Here is a 19,888-nt window from a genome sequence, read left to right on the forward strand (position 1 = left end):
CGAATAGATCGATTGAATTTCAAGAAGATTGTGTAAAGGGTAGCGTTTTTAAAGATGGCCGTTCTTCGAATCTTTCTCAGTTGAACCTTAAAAGAGAAAATGTGTACATCCGCGAGTTTTTCCAAAAGAAGCTGCAACATAAAATATTTCGAAGTTAATTTTTTTTTTGTTTTTAAGTCCATTGTATATGATGTCCAGTCTTGCCACTACAAATATGCCAAATAATGAAATAGTACTTTTACTAGGCATTCAGCCCCTGAAAGATATTTTTCTAAACTGCAAATATATAAGTAGCCCATTAATTTTAATACATTAGCTAAAGCAGTGCTCATAATTCGCTTAGTAATATCGAACAGTGACACTTAATTATCTTTCAGTATGCACATTCCAATATCCATTAGAGCCCGTTTTGGATTCCCATATATCAAATGCCGTCTTATCTCCTATCCAGAGACAACACCATTATTCCCTGTGAAGCATCGGTAACTTGCTGAACATGCTCATTGGGGTCCCCCTACTCGTTTATTTTTTGCCCCCGATTCCACTTACATTTCTGCTAAATTGCTGGATGTGATTGCCGGTCGGTGTTGTACCGAGTCAGTATACCTACTATCCCGGTTATCCCTCGTCGTCGTCGTTCGGTCGTCACCAGGCGGCGAGAAGTGTTGAAAAACACGTTTGTTTCCGGTTGTCTGGCTTTGCCGGTTGGTGGTTTTCCTGGCAGCCCACCAAAAAAAGTAGCGCACAAAGAAGGACTTTTTGCTTCCTCTTTCTCTCACTCTCTGTTCACTAGTGGGACCCACTCGTTCAGGGACAGTTGTCGTTGCTGGCAGTACTTTTGATCATTTCATCTGTTTGTCTCTAACCGGAAGTGGGGTTTTGGTTCGTTGAGGCAGCTTGTGGAACAATTTTCACTCTCGCATCCATTGTTGTTCCGTCGTAGGCCAGTAAAACCGATTAGCCGATGTTCAGCAGGATCTCTTAGCCGATTACCGTTTCGTATCTGTGGAGAGAAAGGTGGTGATAATCAGAGGGGGATGTTGTGAAAGGAAAGTTTACTTGAGATACAAAGGGGATAAGCTCCCGGTAACAAGTGTTTGCCATATTTTTTTTTAAAAGTTTTGTTTTGGTTTTAAAGTTTCTGTTCTTCCGAAGCACTGCCCCAGTACCAGCTGAAGGCGTACTTAAGAGATAGTAAGTATTTGCAAAGCCAACTATTTGCAACAGTCAGTTTAATTGTTTGTTGCGCGAAGTTTTCGTTCGCTAATTCACGTTTTACAAATAGAGTATGATTTATGGCACTCTGACATAACTTTTTTCTTGGAAAAAATTAAATTGCTAAAATTATTTGGCATCTCTTGATTGCTTGTGTAATGGAAATTAAAATGATTTGCACTAATTCAATTTTCAAGGATTATCCCAAGTACTTTCGCGATTCATACATTTGTATCCATTTTAAATATCAAGCAGAGTCGTAAGAATCGAGCTTCATGAATACTTCAAATTGAGAATCGCACCTAAACGACAATGTCTGACGTTTTGGATAGGCAATAACACGATTGATTGAATTTCTTGCGTTGCATGTTCGACTCCCATTTCAGTTGAACGTGAACAGAGGTCTACGTTTATGATTTATAGTCATATCCTTCAAATGTAGTTGGACAAGGATACCAAAATATAATTGAAAGTCGTGTCAGATCGATTACTTTTATTATCCGTACTTGGTGACAGAGTTGGCCATGTGCCAACGTCAATTCATTTATGACAATAGTGGTTTTTGCAAAATTGAATGGGACGTTTTTTATCGGCAAGTCTTAACCAATAATGATAACCTATCAGAAATCGGTTATCGATAGTGATTGTTGCATCGATGGTTTTCAACGTAAACTGGGAGGAATTAACAACATTTTAAAAGGATTCGACACTAATTGAACCTGAAAACACAAAAAGGATGAAAGCATCCTTCAAGAGAAATTTTCGTACAATTTATTTCAGTAAAAACCTGGTCAACATGCTCAACTAAAGTAAGTGAATTTGACGTGTAAATATTGAATGCAATTTTGATGACGCGTTTAATTTCAGCTAACTGCGAGCTGCACGCGAGGCGAGGGATACTGCGTTTGTTGAAATGACATGCAGCAAAAATACTTATCGGGACCCCTTGCCACATCGCGCGGCAGAGCCAAAGGAAAAGTTCAAGTTAACAAAACGGGTTTGCTCAACTGTTCGTAACGAAATAAATAAAGTTGACTCCCGATGAGAAATTGTGATGTATAGCAGTGATAGTTTGGTTGTGTTTTTACTACAGCGTGGGAGCATGCACTTTACAGTTTACAGACGGTAAACTTCTAGGATGGTTCTCAAGTGGAGTTTAATATACACTAATGCTTTGATTTCTTGGCATACAATCAATTGTATGCACTTAAGAGGATCCTAGCGGAAACAGTACGTTTACTGAATAATTTAAAAAGAATATTTAAATCGGACTAATACTTTTATGAAAAGTCTTACTCGACAGCAGTTCCGCTCTACTCTATCTCTGGGCCTCACTTGGTTTATGAAATTGCTCGACCTTTGAGCTTTGATTTAACTCTCGATTCTTTTAATTTCTTCTATTATGTCATCCTCGTGAGCAGAGTTAAACATATTCAAATTCATTGAATGAAAATTCATCATATTCAGCCGCATTCATTTTCAATATTCAGTGACGCAGCTGAAAACGTCAAACGAACATACCGCCCATTCATCCATGCAGATTTTCATTCGTTTCCGATTATTACACGAAGCGACCGTAAAACAACGAATCAAACGCATCAAAGTAGGTCGTGGCACAATGTAAGCGACGATGATTGTTGTTTTGTATGCTTTACCGGCATTTGAAAACATTTTCCTAGATAATTAGTGAAATGAATATATTGTACGATATTCAACTGAATGAATAGCATGGATATTCGAATGAATATTTTTTCTATTCACCGCGAGTCGCATCAGGTTCATTTTCAGCCGTCAGAAAAGAGCTTCGATTATTTTTAACTCTGCTCGTGAGACGTTTAGATGCTGATTACATGAGCCATTTATCTCCTGTGTCCGTGAGCCACTCAGCTCCCGGCCTTATCATGATATATCCGGTTAACTCATTCTACCCCGACTGAGAGTTCCTCGAAGCAAGAATTTCTCCCAACACCGATACCCGCTTCCTTGAGCCATTTGGCTCGCAACTTTAACGAGATCGGCTCGGATATTACCCGGCTACCCTACTCCTACTGAGAGTTCCCGGGGAGCGGAATTTCTCTTGGTACCGATGTCTGTTTCGTTAGCCAATTAGCTCCTATTTCTATCACGATATTGTCAGATAAGCAACGGCGATGAATCTATTCTACTGTGAATTCCCCGGCGATAGATTTCTCCCGACACCGATGTTCGTTTCCGTGAGTCATTTAGCTCCCCAATCTCCTCGATCTAGTCTCCGGTAGTGGCCCTAGTCTACTCAACGGGCTAGCCAGTATGGGGTCCATTCAGCGATTCCGTGTGGAGCGTAGCTTTCGGTTCACTGGTGCCCCAACGACCCACTGCTAGTTATTCGATGTGATCAACTCGCTCTAATCCCCGACGGTGGATCTAGCCTACGTACGAGCTACCCGGTAGGGTGTCGAGGTCGGTCCGGCGATTCCGGTGAAGGCTGACGTCAGATTCTAGAGACGACAATGTGAGCCTCCCATCCCGAGTTCGGATTGACGGTGATGAAATCGAGATGGTCGACGAATTCGTGTATTTGGGCTCACCGGTAATCGCCGACAATGATACCAGCAGAGAAATTCAGAGACGGATTTTGGCGGGAAATTGTGCCTACTTTGGACTCCGGAGGACGCTTCGGTCGAACAAAATTCGCTGCCGCACGAAGTTGATTATCTACAAGACGCTGGTTAGACCGGTGGTCCTCTACGGCCACGAGACCTGGACTATGCTCGTGGAGGACAAACGCACCCTTGGAGTTTTTGAACGAAAGGTGTTGCGTACCATCTATGGTGGTGTGCAGGTGGAAGACGGAACGTGGCGCAGGCTAATGAACCATGAGTTGCATCAGCTGCTGGAAAAACCATCCATCACGCATACCGCAAAAATAGGACGTTTGCGGTGGGCTGGACACGTCGTAAGAATGTCGGACGACGACCCGGTGAAAATGGTTCTTGAGGGCGGCCCTACAGCCCCGACGACCCGAATCCCGGTGCTACTTCGCGTATTACTTAACTGGTCCCGGTGGCGGACCTAGTCTACACCAACGGAGAGTGGCAGCGGAATTTCTCCCGAAACCCGATTGGTGGTTTCACGGCGGTTTTCTAGCTAATGGCGCTATTTTGTTGGTCCCTTCGCCACTCTCTCTGCAGCTCGGAGAGTATGCTCGTAGCCAGTCTGTTGACAGCATCCCAGACAGCATATCTCTTCGACGATATTGCCAACTATAACACTAGGCATACCCCTTCGAACTTCTTCTAACCTAGCACATTCGAAGACCACGTGTTCCGGTGTCTCTGGCACGTTCACACACTCCGGGCAAAGGAGTGACGAAGCATGTCCAAACCGATGCAAGTGCTTCCGGAAGCATCCGTGCCCGGATAAAAATTGCGTCAAATAGAAGTTCACCCCTCCATGTTTCCTATGCCCCCAAGCCGACACATTTGGGATGAGTCGGTGGGTAAAACTTCCTCTCTCCGCGTTGTCCCACTCTTTCTGCCACTTAGCCAGTGTATTTCTCCGCTGGTAGTATTCCACGTCCTCAGAGTGATGCAGATGGCAATCATATCGGCAATGGCGCATACCGCCTCCGACGATATCATTCTGTACGCACTCGCGACACGAACAGTCATTAGGCGAAAAGTGTTTGTCAACTTCGTCCGATTCCACTTTAGGTTTAGCGAAGCAGCCCCGGTCGTTACGCCATACCTCAGTATTGAGGATGAGACAGCCACCAGGAGACGTCTCGTGCTGCCCCCGTGATTTGGCATGATCCCTGCCTATGCGTTAGTTTTCCTCGCAGCCTTTTCGGATACATAGTCGATATAGCTGTTGTAATTTAACCGATCGTAGACCATCACACCCTGGTGTGATGGGATGGGATGGATTGTCCATCGACGTTGATCTCTACACGCTGGATTTTACTACGGTTGCTGATTAGCACTACCTCAGTCTTGTGATGAGTGACCTGCAACTTGACGTCAGTCTTCCAGGTTTCCACGATGCCTATTGTCTCTGCCGTCAACATCTCCATCTCCCCAAGGGTTTCGTCGGTTATCGTTAGGACAACATCATCTGCGAAGCCGACGATCTCAACTCCCCTCGGCAGTTCTCGTGTTAACACTCCGTTGTACATTATATTCCAGAGCGTTGAGCCGAGTATAGAGCCCGGAGGTACTCCCGCCGTGACCCTAATCGACCTCTGCACCATGTTCGTTTTGTAGACCAGTACTCGGTTCTTGAAGTAACTTTTCATAACTTTGCACAGATAGTCCGGAACCCGCATTTTGTGCAGCGCTATGGCGATCGCCTCCCAGCTGACACACTTCACGTCGATCGCAGTAGCGATCACCCCTTCTCTTTTGCTTCAATGCTTTCTCCGTGCTCGCGATGACTGTACGGATGGCGATCACCGTCGATATTCCTTTTCAGAACCCAGACTGCCTCTGCGATAGTCCGTTCTCACTTTCAGCGTAGGTCGTCAGCCTGTTGAGCATGACCCTTTCCAGAAACTTACCAAGAGTATCCAGCAGGCATATAGGCTGAAACGATGCTGGATCTCCTGGTGGTTTCCTTGCTTTTGGCAGCAACACCAGCTTCTGGATCTTCCATCTATCCGGGAAGTAGCCATTATCCAGGCATTTCTGTAGGACTATCCTGAATATCTCCGGAAACACCAAGATTGCGGTCTTCAGTTCAGTTGGGGATACCGTCCAGTCCGGGAGCTTTTCTCACTCTCAGTTCTTTTTCCATTATACGGTGCTCTTCATTGGAGACTCGATGGTCACCAACATTTCCACTGGCTACATTGACGTATGCGGTTCGGTCGTGCTTCTGGAAACCGTCTACTTCTTTGCACAGCTCCTAGTGGCAGGTGGCCTTGCTTAGCACTATCTCGCGTTTAAAAGCGGCCCTGGCTGCCTGGAATGTTACCTTACACTCTTCTCTGACTGCCTCAGATCTTGCTCTCTGAATGCGTCTTCTGGCTTTTAGGCAGGCAGCCCAAAGGATGCTGAGCCTTTCGTTTCACCAGTACGCCGGTAATTCGTCGGCTCCATTTTCTTTTGCATTGTTACATCACATGCTCTCGCTACTGTTTATCGGCACTTGGAATCGGAATGACGCTGTCCACACGAAGTGCTTCCAGAAAAAGGTACTCGTCGAAGTCCTTTATTTTCCACTTCCGCCCGCCAGCTATCACTCTCTGCGTCCCAGTACAATTTCGCCGACCAATGGTGTAGTGGATCGCTTGGTGGTCGCTATGTGTGTACTGATCACCAACTTGCCAATTCTTGTAATCCGTCAACGAAGGACTACCGAATGTTACGTCTATGATGGATTCTCGACCGTCGTTACGGAATGTGCTACCAGAACCTTCGTTGCACAGTCTTACATCCAGCTTCGTCAGGGATTCCAACAGGCTATAACCTTTTGCTGCCCCACTACACGGCCCAAGCGTTAGTCTCCTCCTATAACAACCGACGTTCGTCCGACTAACGAGTCGGTTGGTGCGTCCAGCATCTGATCGTACTGCTCTGGTGTCCATCTCTGAGGAGCATAACAGCTACAAACAAATACGCCGTTGATCCTAGCGATCACGAAGCCTTCGTTTGTGCTATCCACCACCGGATTGCCGCCATCCCTGCACTATCTACCGTCCAGTTACCGTTATCGGGAGGAACACAATACGGCTCTGCAATAACGTTGCACTCATTTCGTCATTATCTCCATCATTGCTGGTATCATCATTGTTTGTACGCAGGGCAGGCGCAGCCGCCCGTTATGTCTTCATTTCCATCCTCCGGTTTGCAGATCATGCACCTTGGTTGCTTCGTGTAGTCTCTAGCAAAGTGCTCCTTTCCCTCGCATTTTGTACACAGTGCACCTGTCCGGGCCCTCGCAGTTTCTCGTCTGATGTTCAAGGGCCAAGCACCTGCAGCGTCGCTCCAACTGCTTGATAATTCGCGGAGTGAATCTCAGCGAGCACACCGACCATCAGACTTTTGTCTTGCCGGTCACCGCCAGTTTGTTGGCAACGACCACTGGTTGTCCAATCGCCGCTGTTTGAGTGCATTCCATTTCCAAATCCGAATAGTCGCCGGTACGTCCAGTTTGCACTGCTCGATCAGTGTACCTTTCAGTTCTTCTACTGTCGTTATCTCGTCTAGACCCTTACACTCGACTATGACTTCCTGCGACAGGGCTCTCACGTTTGCTTCGCTGCCCAAGGACTTAGCAACGAGCGTGCGATAGGTCGAGCTCTTGACGGAAGGATCCTTCTTCGGCTCGAAGATCATCTCGCCTTTCTGAGTGCGCCTCGTTTTAACAACATTCTCTCCCAACTGGTTCAGCTGCGGGTTCTCTCTCACTTTTTGAGAATAGCTTCGTAGGACGTCTTATCGTTCGCTTCGATGATCAGTGCATCGCCCTTGTACATTTTCAGAGGAGGCTTACGTTTCTCTTTCTTCTCTTGTTCCTTTCTTCTCACGATGCGCTAGCCACGATCTTTTCCAACGTTCCTCTGATCGCTGGAGCCCTCCAGCTCGCTCTCTACTTTGTCGGGCTCTTTTGCTCCCCCAGGGTGTCCCTAACTCTTTTCTCCGAGCGAGTATTGTGGTGACTCTTCGGTGTCATCTCAGTTTCTGTCACACGTGTTCTGCTGCTCCCATCAGAGCTTTTTCCACTGATTCAGGTTTCATCAAGAGCGTCTTCTGCTTGCGTTTGTACCTGTTACGCCAGATTTAATACTCGTCTCTAGCTGCATCACTTTGGTGTGCACATTGTGCTTGTCCTTCATGAACTCATAGAGCTCGTCGCTGTTTTTCCTCACCTCCGTCAAGGACAACTTCCCAAGATGTGAGCCATTCTGGATAGTGTCGCAACCTGATCTTGGGGTGAACACTCGGCTCAGTAAACCTATCTCACCATGGTTTCCTCGTGGCTCACTCTGTATCAAGCAGCTGCTGGTACTCGCTTTGGCTACCGGTGGCGTAACCAGTGATCTCTGCAGCTTACCGCTCCTTGCAAACACAATCGCGTCCTCCTTTGCTCCGCTTGCCTTTCCAAACTCATTTGTTTTTTATCTCTCCATTCTGGTGGGTCCCAACTCCGGACCGCTATCTCCACTCGTTGTACGTAGTCGCCTTTTGTGGCCCCATAGTTCACTATGCGAGCAGGGAGGTCATGCTCCGGTTGACACTATCCTTCATGGGGACTAGTGTTCAGAGCCGAATCGGCGTAGAATCGGGAATGGTCCATCCGAATCTAGTGCCACCAACTAAATGGTGACGAGTTTTGAACGTACCCGCGAGACTTGCTAAGGTTTTGGTGGGACGGAGGCAGTCATGCTGTTAGCCTACTCGCCATTTCAAGTCGGCGTTATCCTTTCTTACTCAACAGCAGCAGAACAGTACGCCTATCAGTCCAAAGTCGCCGTCCAATTCGGGATCCGTGTCCTGTCCGTTGACATTCGCCATGGCCAGTATACCGTATTCAGGGTGTTACCTACGTCGATCCTGATGTGCCGGTTGGGCTAGAGTGCTTTTGTTGTTAAGATCTTTGATTACTGAAATCGAGGATCTTAGCAGAAGCGTCACTGACTGGCTTCGTCGGGGCTACTTTCAGAGTTATGGCTTTTTTAGAGGTCTAGCAAAGCCCAATCCAAATCTCACCATATCCACAAACTTAGTCTGAAATATAACCTCTATATAATTTTTTTTATCGATCGGACTTCCAGTTCCGGAGTTACTTGTTGAAGATTGCGATTACTCAATTCCCATATAAACTGGTACCACCATGATATTAAAATTATGCAAAATTTGTTAAAATGAGTGAAAAATTAGTTGGATTTGCTAGTTTAGATCAATAATGACTAACCAAAGCCGTTTTGGCCACAATAGCCACTTATGACGGATCTTGATTCTATATAAGCAGGATCTGAAAAACGCTCAAAGCATCGAGTAAAGGAAAATTTCAAAATCGAAATTGTATTTTTGTGCCAAATATCTTAAAAATGCATGATTTGATAAATATCAAAAAAAATTGACGAGGATTGACATTTTTGGACTTTGGCCTTTTTTGGCCTGTCTAATATAGAAAGGTTATGTAAGCATTCTGAACGTCGCCGACCTAATCCTTGCTAATTTTTTGACTAAGATAGGTTTTCTGTATTTTGACAGGGGCGCTCTCCCTCCATCAAGCCTCCCAACAGATCCCCTCTTTACAATGTAGAAATTCGAACTGAAATATTGCTGAGTTTTTTTTTCGGTTCCTTGGAACGGAAGCAGCGATATGCGTAGGATTTTTTTCGATATTTTGGGTTTTCGCCAAATGTTAATAGGTAATAGCCTTTTAATAGAAAAATTGCGAAAATGTGTTAAAAATTGACACAAATTTGCTCATTAAAAAATTGCGCGATAAAAAAATTTTTACGTGCTTTACTGAACGATCGCTATTTACAAATGGAATTAAATTTATTAAAATCAATAAATTGTGAATGTGCTCTTGATATAAATAAATACTCCACCAATCAAAGCTTTTAATATCGAGTTTGCTGATGAGCTCCACCGTCTTGTCCTGAAAGTAAAACACAATCCATACGCTTCATCACTTTCGAATCCCCGATAACGAGCGAAAACGGTATGTAGTATGCTCGTACATACAGCGAACCCACAAGCCATAGGAGGTACCCACAATCTTGTCACCAAAATCAGATCAAAAGCTGCTGTTGCTGCCTCTTATGCCATACTACTGTTTAACCGAAAAAGCTATATAACATGCGGTTCGTGATGTGTTCAATAACATTTCCAATGGGTGTTGGATGAAATGGTGTTATCTCCGGCATCACATCCCCGCTGGTGATGAAGGTGCATCGAAGGTGATTGCGAATTTACTGAGCATTTCTCAAACGGAATGTTTCGCATGGAAGTGCTTTTGAAAAACGTTTTCAATATTTTAATCAATGACTTGATACAGCTCAGTTCCGGCCAAATACTGCATGAGTATTACCAACAGAATCTATTGAACCAAATGTTCATTTTTGAAAACAATTTCTATAAAATTCAATTGATGTAGATGACTACGATACACCTTTCAAACAAATCCGAACTCTGTACACCGTCCCAAAGTCACTATTTTGTGAATAAAACACGATTGAACTCGTTAACCGGCGACAAACGAGATGTCGTTTAAAAAGCCACTCTTCGAAGCATTTTTCTAGTTCGAATCACACCATTTCGAGGTGATTTCACTAGGAGAAGGTAGGTGTACGCCAAATAGCTGAAACCTTTGCGGTAGAGCTGATAAAATTGCAATGCCGTCCCTATATTTGATCTAACCTTCGTCGTCAGCAACAATCCTATCAGGTTGTGTGTGTGTGAGTACAGATAGGAACGCAGACACCTGCCAACTGCTTGCTAACCGGGTGGGGTGGTCGTGCCGGTAGGGTTGTGAATCAATGGAATATCTCACGTGTTATATCTTCTTGATGCAAACGCCTTCTCGCTGCTGAAAAGTCACGCGAGAATGCTTCACACGTTCTGATTTATCTTGTAACTCGCCTATCGGGATCTTAATCCAGGTGTAACGAGAGCTTACTGGAGCGAATGTGATGCGAAGAAGAGCAACCGGAAATCCCTTGCCTGGCAACTGGGGAAGAAAGACAGCGATGGGATGGGACAAATACCAAACAGCACATATTTCCATTCATCCTTCAATATTCGTACGGTTGTAATGTTGCTTCCAGCTGTTACTGTTTCGACTCGAATGTCGGAAACTTTTGGTAGCCTTTTCAAAATAATAAACTTTATTTTGACAGTTTTTCTCCGGATGTCAAAATGGAAAAAAATAATTATATGGAATTTTTAAATTAAATGGTTCATCCTTATGCTCTAATCCTCAGCATTGAATTTACGTTATTGAAGTAAAGCAGAAACAGTAACGATCCCAAGTAGCTTTTTGGGGCTATTCCTGACGTAGAAGTGAATGTGGGTGCCTTGCAACATCCAGTAAACCATTATCTCTCTATCTGTGAGCTAGGATCGAAGCAACTGCAAAAACTACCGTTGATTCCAAATTTATTTACTTTAGCGGTTGTCATATCGTCCACTCTATCACCGCGGATCACCAGCAAGATGAAAAATACATTTAGGAAGATGTTTTCGAAAGATGTGAAGAAGCGGATTCACCGTTACGTCGATGCGCCTTTTCAAGAGCATCAAAAGTAATCCATCGGATCCCGGATTAAAAAGCGAATTATGCCCGGGAGAAGCTCTGGAAACCAATGCGTCATCGACATCGCTAGCGTCTTGAATTTGGCCTAGAACTGGAACTAGTTGATTTTTTTTTCATACAATTTTCTTTGTGTAGAAATGTTACAATAGAAACATGGCTGTAGTAATCAGAAATATAAATTTTTGAACTCCTTACCATTTTTGAATATAAATCGAATTGTCTACTTGTGTTTTTTAACTCTGTGAAACTCTACATCTAAAACGTATACATAGTGAAATTCAAACAAGAAAAACGAAAGTGAATCAATGCGGCAAATCTACTCGTCATAGTTGGAAGAATTCGTACTCTGCTTAAGAGTGAGTTTTCGTTGCTATTATGGTTGCAATCGGCCGTAACTGCAACATGGAGCAGAGTGAATAGTTAAAGACTCAATGAGAGAACTATTTAGATTTCAGTTAGTCAAAAAGCAGGACATGTCCATTTAACTCCCGACTTTTCTTCTGTATTCCATCATTCTCGGCATGCATTGGATCGCTTATATCACCTGAACCCAAAACCGCTCAACTCCAAACATCTAGTCGGATAGTCATCGGCGGTGAATTTACATGAGCCATTACTTCCCGTTACCGTGAGACATTTAGCTCCATGCTTTGCTGCGATGCAATCGAATAGTCCTTGGCGATGAGTCTAAAGTACTCCGACTGAGAGTTCCCCGTAAGCGGAATTTCTCCTGATTACGATGCACGTTTCCGTGAGCCATTAGGCTTCCCGGAGCTCAACCAGGCACGTAACCAGACTAGGGGGCTAAAACTCCTCCCCGAAACTTTTCAAAAATAAATTTAAAAAAAACATGTTTTTAGGTGCCACTTCACGCCTTGAGGCAGCTTCCATGGAGAGATCCGCACCATTTATCTGATTACGAGAGCCGATGCCGACTCATTGACCTTCAAACATTGTTTTCTCGACGAATCAGCTTCCAACTACTGGTATTCGATTTATTGGTATGCAACATAAATTGCTCGATGTTGTTGCAAACTACACCCAAAACAAAAATCTCTTGCAATAATTGCAAGCGGCAATCACTTGCAAATAATGTTAGCATCGCTTGCAATTTTGCAGTTAAAGCCGCTTGCAATTGTTGCAAGCATATAAAATCACTTCATCTCTCGCTATACGTACATACGTTTCTTCAACACACTGTCAAAGGATTACCACCACATTCACATACCTATGCTGGTTGGTATAGCAATGCACGGCGAGTTTTTATTTTCCGTCTACTTTTTATTCATTCCTCACCAACATCATCAAACGCAGTTTTGTGGTTTATTCATTACACATGAGACGGCATCAAATTACGGATGTGACAATTGTACGAGTTTTAACGTCCTGCCTTTATGCGTAAGGACAGATCAGTGCTTATAGTTAGTGCTATGATGCGCAAGGGCCTGAGTTCAAATCTGGCTGCGTGTTTCACTTTTTTCATTAATCGTGAAATCATCTAAGTGTTTATATATGACTTTTATCCACTTATTACTATATGGTAGTATGGTTGGGTGGATAAAGCATTGCTTAGCGATCTGTTTGTGCGGGGTTCATTTTTCAATGCCAACATTTTTTTTTCTAACGCATATTGGTCACCAATACACATACATCGCTAATACATAGGCAAAATTCGGTTTTTCTGTTTCTTGCATTGCATGCAAGGAAGCTTCTTGCAATTTTCGCACATTACCAGAACGCTTGCAATTTTCGCTCGTATTTATTGCATTAATGTAAGCGAATCTTACCGGGTACGTTTTGGGTGTATAAACATCAGTGTTGCTAGTCGTCCGCTGCGCAACCACGTCTTTATTTTCATACCTTTCCAACCGACAGCCTACGGGTACAACCAACCGCTTAGCTCATGTGTTAGAGCATTCAATAATGTTGATTTTGCCTTTGACTACGACAATACAAAATCTATTTTTAAGAACAGAATTAGGAATTTAAGTTAATCTAAGAGTAGTCTGTATGATATAATATCAAAGACTAGTAAATAAATAAATAAATTTGTATCTTGTTGGGTTTGATCAAATTAATGAGAGAATGTTGAGGAAGATCGTTATTTAGAACCACCGAAGACATCAGTCACGATACCTACTCAGTATGGTGAGTGTGACAAAAACAGTTTCTTTTATATTGTGTGACAAGTCAGAAGGACAAAAGAAACTGTTATTTTAATTCTTGCTCTCGTGATCTTTCGAGATGAGTGAGTCGCAGAAGTAAGAAGTAGTGCTCCAGCCAAATACGGAGGTTATTAACTTCTAGCAATCCAATGCTGATAGCGTTCAATCAATTAGCCCAGGTGAAAACAATCATTTTGCATAATAAATTGTAGCACGTGGTTTCTGTGAGGCCGTTATAATCAAGACAAATATATATGGGCGACAAGATCATCAACGTTCAACTTCAAGAACTGATACCACTTACTTGCACCGGGACTATTAAGAGATTCATATCAAATTTGGAAGAAATGGAATTCATTGTAAATCAAGGAAGTGTTTCCCTGTATTTGAAATGGTGTTTTTGTGGTGACAATCTAGGTGGACCCATTACCTCCTATCTGAACCTTCACATACAAAACATAATGCGATAATATCACTACACACAGTATATTTTTTCATATCCATAGTCTCCAATGCCATTATCTGAACCACAAACAATTACCAAATTTTTGTTTGCTGTTCAGGTAATATTAACAGGAACAGCTGAGTCAAGTATCTCGAAATTAACAGCCTACACCATCATTGAGGAATTTCACACTTGTGACCCGTAAGGGTATGAAACAAGGATGAAATCTGATGTCCGCGAATATGAACATGGCAGTAACCACGATGATAACACGGAAGTGTACGACCACCAAGTCTCTGTTCGTTAGGAAAAATATTTCCCAGCTTGGTAAACAGGTATCCACTCGCAATCGCTAGTCGCTCGCACGAGATCTGTTGGACAACCATTAACAACCATTTATATTTTTTATTGTTTTGCATCATGGAAATATAAAAAACCCACAGCTCCGTTTAGCAAATGCATTGAAACGAATCGAATAAACTAATTATATGATAAAAAAGTTCTAGAGAAAACTGAACACAAAAACAAAACTGAGATGCTATATATTGTCCAGAATAAAGTCAGTTAATCTATATGCTAATTGAATGTCTATAAAATGTCAATAATAATAGGCACTGTACGCTTAGTATAAACACCAAGCATATCACTCAAGCGTGCTAGGCAAAAACATTTCAATGTGCTGATAACACTATAGCAAAAAAGACAGTTTTTATTTCGTACCTTTTTATTGCAATCGTATTTCAATTCACACTCAATTTCATGTTTTCGTTTTTTTTTATTTCGACTTTCTTTTTTATCTTTTAACGACATTCAATTAGCTAGAGATTACTAAATAGGGAAAGTCATGAAAAATTCAGAGTATTCTAGTGAGAGCAAGGTTGTAAAATAAACAGGTCGGAAAACTAGAATTGCTAGGGTCATTAAAAACAGGCTTACATTCCTACAGATTAATCTTTTGTCTTCTGCTGACAGGGGTCGAGCTTAGGCAGTGTTACTACGAATCACTCAAGTCTACCAACATGTCTCGCGACAAAGACGGACTTGCCCCTCTTTACCATTAGAACCGACAAGTTTGTACGTATAAATACAGTTTAAATATTTCATGTTATACAGATAATGTTACCCTATAAAACAGTACGCTTGATAGTATCCGAATTTTAAGGCTAGCCGGAATTTGTATCAAAACAGTAGTTTGGAAATGCAGAAGGCTTCTGCTCTCGCGTATACTTGTCACTGCATGACGAATTCCAGCGGAAAATATGGGCATTTGCTAAGGAGATTTTTGGTGCCTGTAAGTGTTCGGAAACGAATCATCTGTTTCTTGAGTGCATGAACAATTTATGTGCATTCAAGTGAAAATAGCAATTGAAAAGAAAATATCTTGCAGCTTGCTTGAACAGTATGTCACCACTTCAAACAGTAATCAGGAATGCAACGGCCCACATTGAGTAGCCATGTGGACTAGTTTGAGAAGTAAAAAAAAGAAACAATCAATCACTATCAACTATTCATCTCGGTCCAAAAACCGCTAATCTCGTGCACACATGTGGCTTATCCTCGGTGGACATTCATTGTCCAGTACATATTACACACACAAACACATGCACATCGGACAGGAGAGTCCCAAAGCTCCAATAAGCTCCCAGCGGTTCAGGTCTAACTTTCAATATCGAGGCCGATGGCAGTTCGCCAAAAAGTGGCTGGCACCAACCACCCGCAAATCGTGCTATCTTATGCTATAGCTGTTGATTCCATTCAGGTAATGTCATAGGCATTGGCAATCGCACCAGAGCCGTGGAGAACTCATTTTTGTGTTTTGCATGTACAAAACTGTTAAAAATTCAATCTTGACACTTCGAGATTTTCGATGCATGGTTTATGTGAACGATTTGTATCTTTAATCCTTAAATGTGCAATGTTGTTTTAAAACAACTTTGCGAAGTATAGTCTCACAATTAGTACCGTAACATGTTAAAGCAGTGAGACAATTTTCATTTTGAAAAAAAAAAAAATGGTTTGCATCTTCAAGGGTTAACCAAAAGCAATGAAAACTAAAATCGAACCCACACCATTTAGCAATTAATTTTTTCTAAAGTATCGATTAAATCACTATGCATTTAAATTTATAAATACTCGTTTATACTTACCCTCGACTATATCACGCTTTAAGAATTCAAACAAAACTTGTTAACTATGCTCAGTTATTTAGAATCGGAACTTTTTTTTACCTGAATCAAGCTTTCATGTTGCCACTGATAGAAGAGATTAAACGATTGAAACATAGCTTTTTACCTTCCATATCAGCATGCAGCTAACGGGGCTAGCTTTAAGGCGCTTCGTATATGGTGGAGAGCCAGGGGGCTGATGTGTGAGTATGTAGATTGGAAACCGAACGCCAGAGCATAATCGTGATTACTATTGATAATGCATGGCCGTCGTGCGCGGTAAACCGATAAACAATTATTGTTGTTGCAGCCGCCTGGTGTCCTGGATGCCGACGGCGGAGAATTGATTCCTGCTCGTTGCCAGTTGACAACCGAAAAGTACGTAGGGATAGTCGGGGTATGGTGAACAGGAGATACAAGTGGACAATGGGAACTGATTTTATTAGTTATCAACAACAAAAAATGCTTATTGGTTTGCCGACTGGATATTAACTTTTAGATAACTTTATCAGAACAAATTATTCGTATAAACTATTCATCACATTTTATCAACTAGATGCAACATCTAACTATTGCCAACGCATTCTTGGTAATATGATATGTTTGTCTTGCAATTTTCTGTATTTTTTAAAGTTTCCAAATATGACTTATTGGCAGTGATGGCAGATTTGCAGAAGTAACTGTGTAAATACTACAAACATCAAAAGAAGAGGCTGTTGTCCACTAGGAGGTTCAAATCATTATTATCTTGCATCGAACAAATCCAGCCTAGAGGCCGGCGACAGAAGCCATGAATTGATCCACTAAATTCCTGCTCCCATGTCGTAAGAAACAGCAAAACATAACTGATCTATTCGTGATCAACCTGCTTGCATCTCTTTCTAATAGTTAAATAATAATAAAGTATGTGCACGTGAATGTACGTCATACAAAGTAAGGTTTTCAGTAAGTTAACCCTTAAAGATGTAAATATTTTTTTAGGGAAAATTGTCATGATAAAAAAATAAAATTAAATAAATAACCTCAAATCTGCACAGTGGTTAGGATGTCCACTATACCCTCACCACCTTTACTGAAAGTAGATATACATGAGATTATCGAGGACGATGACTGATAAAAATGGGTTTGTTATTGTTGAAATAAATATGCGAATTTTACGCGTTGAAATGAAAGTAAATAGGTATATTTGAATTTGATTTCAAAATTAAAATAGATTTAAAATAGACTTCTAGCTAGATATCAACAGAACATCTGGCTAAGTACTAAATGTCATTGTTGTGATTTAGTTTATTTGACACGGTTCATAGCAATAGCGTGACGGACCCGTGGAGCTTTTATATGTTTACAAAATGTAAAAAAATAAATAGGTTATTTAATTCTCTCTTGTTTTTCACGTACAGTTAATCATCGTTGAAGCTATCTTGATGCCGCGATCAAATGTTCTTCCCTGCTTCTTGCATTTCCGGTTAATCAGTGTAAGCCCGTCGTCATTGATTTTACCTTGCTTTCCGATGTTGCTTACCGTTGATTTTGAGATGCTGCATTGTGAAAGCATTCTTTGCGGTAGTTAGTACGGTTTGAACAGTGGCTAAAAATTTGTCCACCGTTCGTGGTTCAGCCATCAGTATTGCAAACTCTGTTATGGTTTGGTTTGCTTTAGATAAATCGGTTGAGATGCATTCTCCTCAACAGCTTCAGCACATGATTGTCCATGATGTGCTGTATGATAACAGTACTTGCACGTAGAAGATGGCCTAGCATGGGTGCATAGCAAAGTTTGTTTAATTGTAGTTCCGGGGGTTTTGAGATCTACATTCAAGTAGGAGGGCACAAGTCTTTCGATCCGCATCCTCACTACAAAAACGCCGCTAGTGGTACCCGGGAAAATGTTTCTCCAAGTATGTGGTGTAACGGATTCTACTTCTCCGTATTGCCACATACATTTTGCAATTTGCTCAGGAGGTGATAGGTCATCTAGATTTACATCTGTATACAGGCCAGATTCGATTATCCGTAGGGTGCAGAAAAATTTCGTTTCGGATAATCGAATCATCCGGATAATCGAATCAAAAAAAATGTTTTTTTCTTCATGAAATATATTTGTTATATGTTGAAAAACAGTATCTAAAGTACATACATCAATGTTTGACTCATGGAACATTTTTTTGATCAAACCGTTTTAACAACGAATATCTATCACTTTATATTCTATAAAGTGATAGCAAGACATGTAAGAAAAATAAGTTATATATCCAAGTTATTTTATTTTACAGTATTGTTTTCGATTGATTGGGATACTTATGTTTGGTCTAATAATCATGATGCATAAAACTAAATTCTCTGCATGAAGCTACTGTTATCTTAATACTGGTTTCGGCAAATTCAGACAGAAATAACAACTGAATTTTGATTACGCACTACTGGTTTGTATATAACAACAAAACTTTAGGAATCCTCTAAGGGCCAATTTCTTCACCCTCGCTTAACGTTTAAACCAGGTTCACCAGTACGTTTAAACCCGGCTTAAGCGTAAGTCGAAGGTGAAGAAATCGGCCCTTAGAGAAACTTCACGCTAGATTCCACTGAGAAGCCCAAAAATTTGTTTCAAAACCGTCAAAAACATGTCCAAAAATGGACGCCTGCTGAACGGTCTGCTGGACGTCGCTTAACGTTGGTTCAACGAAAGACCAGCATTGGATACCTAGGATCGTGCGTTGTTCAATCAGCAGCAGTATTATAATCGTCGTCATGCGCTCTAGGGCTTTGGAGAGCCACTCAGAAACTAGCTGATTCTTGGTTCTTGGAAGTTTTTAGCTATAAATATGTATACGCATTGAGTGATTCAGTTTGTTATACATCGTCGCACAGTGAACTTTTTTCCTTTGTTCAACCAGAATCTTCATTTGGCCATTGTTCGGCGTTCTACGTAGCCGAGTCACTTAAAGGATGTTCAGTGCATCTACTTCGTAACGAATTATTAGCGCTGTTCTAAAGTGAAGATCCTATTTTATTGGTCCCCGTGTTTGTCCGCCTCCGAATTTGTCAGCTTTTTGATCCGATTTTGTCAGCCACATTTAAGACAAAGTCTTGTAGTTTGATTCTCCTATGTTACATGTTGCGATTAAAACAAAAGTCTTTTACTTAAGTGTGCTAAGAATTCAAAATGTCGATGTTCTTAAAGTGATAAAAAGGTTTCGATTTTTTTAACTGATGCGATAATAGACTGATTCCGAAGAGTTGAGTGGGGTTTTATATCATACTTTAGATAGTCCCAATCAATATGAAACAAATATGTTCAGATTTTGTCAATCTTCAATATATAATGGGGCTGTCAAAATCGGTCATTATATTCATTCTAAAAGTTACAGAAAAAATCACAGATTTTAAAATTTTGTTCTTTTTGTAATTGTAGCTGGCATCTACAGGAAATTATAGTTTGTAGCCAATCTATTAGGTGCATAAAATTTTATAGGACACTGGACTGAATTGAAATATTTGTTGATTATATGAAATTTCTTTATTTCCCAAATTACTGTAATTTTTACGAGAGTTTAAAATTTTGTGCTTCCAGGAATTGTAGCTGATATCCATTTCTATCGATTTTTGTATTTATATATTGGGATAAAAAAGTTTTTTGTGGAAAATGCGAT

General features: G+C 41.5%; 1 protein-coding gene across 7 annotated transcripts in view; it reads right to left on the bottom strand.

Moving 5' to 3' along the window:
- LOC131690467 (gamma-aminobutyric acid receptor alpha-like) overlaps positions 1 to 19,888 on the bottom strand; it is a 137,087-nt gene that overhangs the window by 57,871 nt on the left and 59,328 nt on the right. For 4 of the 7 annotated variants that reach the window (XR_009305583.1, XM_058976259.1, XM_058976261.1 and 1 more), the window contains one exon: positions 607 to 1,003. The gene's annotated coding sequence lies outside the window, so the exon portion shown is untranslated. Of the gene's footprint in view, positions 1 to 549; positions 1,004 to 19,888 lie in introns of all 7 variants that reach the window. The other 3 variants (XM_058976262.1, XM_058976258.1, XM_058976260.1) reach the window with 2 other exon arrangements.

This window comes from Topomyia yanbarensis, chromosome 3, assembly GCF_030247195.1.
Source record: "Topomyia yanbarensis strain Yona2022 chromosome 3, ASM3024719v1, whole genome shotgun sequence".
NCBI lineage: Eukaryota > Metazoa > Arthropoda > Insecta > Diptera > Culicidae > Topomyia > Topomyia yanbarensis.